The 4080-nt window shown below is 41.4% G+C and overlaps 1 long non-coding RNA gene across 1 annotated transcript; it reads right to left on the reverse strand.

The window, feature by feature from the left end:
• Window positions 1-2956: 2956 nt before the first annotated feature.
• On the reverse strand, window positions 2957-3456 carry LOC124851293. Its single transcript, XR_007032330.1, has 3 exons — window positions 3317-3456; window positions 3141-3224; window positions 2957-3034 (listed from the first exon to the last, which is right to left on the reverse strand). It is a non-coding gene; the product is annotated as an uncharacterized LOC124851293 (long non-coding RNA).
• Between the last annotated feature and the right edge of the window lie 624 nt (window positions 3457-4080).

Here is a 4080-nt window from a genome sequence, read left to right on the forward strand (position 1 = left end):
AATTAAATTAATAACTATAACCAAAATTACCATATAGATAGTTAGCTAAGTTGAAAGATATGGGGTTCTTGACAGTGTAGAGGTTGGCGAAATTCACTTATGCAACATTAATAAAAAAACATTTGTGAAAGAAAAACATTTATTATGAATATAATAAAGTATAAAAACACAAATTACTAACGGTCTAATTGCTAAACAAAGATAGGTATGTGTGTGTGTCTGTGTGAGTCAGCGTGCTTTCAAGATGGTCGCTGGCCAAAGAGATAACCCGTCCCCCACCTATTGGAATGTTTACGACCTGTAGAGATAATGAGGTGAAGAGTTATGCGTGTGTCTGTGTGTGCCAAATTAGAGGAAGTTACTAGATTGGATGCAACGAAAGACTGTGAAGAGCATAACAGACTAACATTACTTTCTCAATAACTTGTACCCAAAATATCGCAACACCACAAATCAAACTTATAAACCTCACACAGAATCGAATAAACAGTCTTGCTTAGCCTAGTATAATTATTAAGCCCAGATGTGTTACCAGTCCGTGGAAAGGGAAAACGGAAGTTGCTGTGCAGTTCGCAGTTTTGTGTCGTCTTGCTGGTTTGGTTTGAGTTCAGTTCAGTTGCTGAAGTTTGCCAGCAGGACATCAATTCGCTGCTAGGACGTTGGTAGAGCTTGGAGGGCGAGGAGGTTTCCTTGGTGAGATGAGCTGGAAGCTGCACCTTTGTGCTCCTCTCGAAGAGTTGGATGGGAAGAGAAGATGTGAGCTGGAGAAGAGGCTCCACAGCCTTCCCTCCTGTGGAAGGATCGTAGGAAGAGGCAGAAGAGGCTCAACAGCCTTCTCTCCTTAGAGGGGTTTTAGCAAGAGAGAGATCGAGCGCAAGAAGCTGGAGAACCTGGCTTATATTGGCCCGGTGACCTCACAGGTCATGGGGTCCAGAGTGACCAATGGGAGTTGAAACCTGTGTCCCTGGGGGGTTTTCCACCCCTCTGTGTGAAGTTGTTGCCTGCTGGGAGACTGAGTCCTGAGTTCCTTGCTCTGGTTTTTAATGGCCCCTGGGAGACGGAGTCCTGGGGGAACATGCGGCTTCAGGGTTTGATGGCACATGTAGGCCGAAGTGTGGTTTCACACAAAACCATGGCCCAACAAAGGGGTTGAAGGGAAAGAGTTATACGTGGCTGCTGTTGACAGCTGCTTGTTCAGAAGATAAGGAAACATGGTGCATGCAGACAAGGTGTCAGGTTTACTGAAGTTCAGAACTTACCTATAACTCCACAGACGATGATGACTACGTAGACTCGGTGTAGTGTGTTTCGGTCGTGAGGTATCTGCAGGAAAGAGGAAAAACTCGTCAATGTTTGAACAAAACAGCGAGGAGCTTAACGTGATGAGTGTATCTGCAGGTAAAACTCACCAGTGGTAAAAACACATGTGCTGTCAAGGTCTAGTTGAGAAAACAAGACACATGTTACAAAGTGTTATCAAGCAGTGTAGTATCAGATACAGACACCAGCAAAGATATTTAACAATATACAAAGAGGAAAAATGTGCAGAAATGTCCTGACTTCAAATTGTCTGACAGTAATCCTGGTGCCAGTAATAAGGTAAATTATCTTGGTCACTGATGAGAAGACAGATAATGATGATATTCACAAGCAATACTCCAGGATGTACGCATAAGCAAACATTATTTTACGCAGCTTTAGTGATCAGAGTGTTCACACTTCTCTTTTCTGCCCATTTTTGGTCAAACTATAAAAAAACAGCATAAAGAAACTTGAAGTTGCTTATCATGATGCTATGCGAGGCTATGACATTATTACTCAAGAGACTGAGACGGTCAAGTGTGAGTGAAATGTTTGTGGCTGCAGGAGTCGACACTTTCCAATACGTCCTAAGAAATCTTCCGTATAAATGTATTTGAATCTGAAAATGAAGTCATCTTGGTTTTATCAAATGTTATGTTTAGCACTAAATGCTACCAACTCCAGCTGTGGAGGCATTGGTATAGTAATCATCTCTCTTTAGACATTAATATATTTATATAAACTTTGTTGTGCTTTCCTTTATATTTTATTCTATCTTGTGTGGTATTTTACCTGAACCCTGAGACAGAATAATAAATGTCATCATGATCACTTTTAATCCAAAATGTGCTGGGTGTAAAATTCTAATTTATCTTCAGTGTCATCATTGTTCGTCTTAAGGAACATATTCATCAGAAATAATATAATTCTAGGGTCTAATTTGTCACGACGATTTTTTTGCATTGTTTTACACAAATTAAAAATCAGATCAACAGCATAACTGTGGCAGCAGTGATGGAATTTCCAAAGAGCAAATGCTTTTAAAGCAGCACCCTCAGCCTGGAATGACTGTGCAGATGTATTTCAGCTAGTACACCTACTTATTTGGCCATATTTACAGAACAATTTTACATAACTGTCTGTGAAACAGGAAACTGGAGCTACCTGCGGTTATCTGCTTATCTTTCTAGCATTACATTACATTACTACAACTTTGCGTGTTACATGTCCTTAAAACCCTGAGAGAAGTGATTTACAGGACACTATATCTTCACCTCTGTCCGCGTGAACTAGTATAAACCATATGAAACCAAACGCGCAGGTTTATACACTAAAAACATCAGAGTAAGGGAACTCCGGTTTCTCTGAACAGACTTAATCTGTGAAATCCTCTGGACAAATGAAAATGTTCAATGTTCAAGCATAGTGTGCAATGAAAACCGGTATTAGTACAGTTTGTAAATACAAAGGACTCTAGAGAGTAAAAGTAAATACCTGTGCATTTTTTGGTCTCAATATAACCGTCAGTGCCTTCGAATTCACAGTTTCCTCCGGAAACGGTGGAAACGAATGCCCGACCTTGTTGCTGGCAGACAGAGTTGGGTGGTAGGTGGCGGCACATTCTTCGATGCGACCACCACTGAAGAGCTGCTCTCGTTGCAGAACACCACAGTGACATGAGCAGCGCAGTCTGGAGCCTCACAGTAAAACTCCTGCCTAAATCCTTTTCCACCTGCAACACACAGCACACGTGCCATTGTTTGGTTTTGTTTGTTTATTCTCTGGCTTTTTTTTTGTAATCACAAGATGAATGTAAACAAGAGATGACGTTCTCTGACCTGCTGCAACAGCAAAGCACTGAACGAGTCCAGGATTAAACTGAGACAGCAGAAAGTTGAGGAGCGGAACGGTGGCGATCAGATCTGTCAACACAAAAGGTACGACATCAAATTGGAGGCTCTGTAGTTGTTTTTTATTAACCTCAGTTTAAGTTGCTGAGTTGTCAGACACCTACTGTTCATGTTGGAGTGCAGTGTGGTGAGAGCTTTCTGAGTCACTATCCCTCTGATGATGTTGGAATAAACCTCGTCTCGGATGTGAGAACGTAGAGAGCCCGCACACACAATGGTTTTACACAATGACAGGCGGAGGAAACCTGGAGTAATGGAAAATGATAAACACAGGGTTATTCATTCACAGCCTGATCCGGCTTCAGTCTAGGTCTGCTGTGGGGAACAACGCCTCTCCACCGCAGTGAAGCTTCTCCGCCAGCAACACTCATTACACTGTGTTGCTCACCGCACACTTCCTGTTGGAGATAACGTTACGAAATACCTTATTCCACAGTCCTCTATTCTGCCATCTTGGGTCTGGCAGAATGAGCGGACCCCTTCAGGACGCTCACTTCTTTGCACTTCATTATCTCCTCATCGACTTTCCTTTCTTCCTTGCTCCCGTGTATCCGGCAGTGGTGTATAAAGTACTTGAAAGCCATACTTGAGTAAAAGTACAGATATCTTATCTTACCTGAAGTCACCCGTAAGAAAATGACTTGAGTCAAAGTCTTAAAGTAGCTCATATTAAATGTACTTAAGTATCAAAAGTATCTGGTGTTGAAATCCACTTAAGTATCAAAAGTAAAAGTACAAGTACCAAAATTAAAAATTCAAAGTGCTTTTTATAGTAGGCCTATACAGACACAAAACAACCAACAATTGTTCTCTTCAGGTTTTATTTAAACTGACTGAAAAAACGATAGACCACAGTATACCCACAAAT

The sequence above is a fragment of the Hippoglossus stenolepis genome, chromosome 22, assembly GCF_022539355.2.
Source record: "Hippoglossus stenolepis isolate QCI-W04-F060 chromosome 22, HSTE1.2, whole genome shotgun sequence".
In the NCBI taxonomy this organism is placed as follows: domain Eukaryota; kingdom Metazoa; phylum Chordata; class Actinopteri; order Pleuronectiformes; family Pleuronectidae; genus Hippoglossus; species Hippoglossus stenolepis.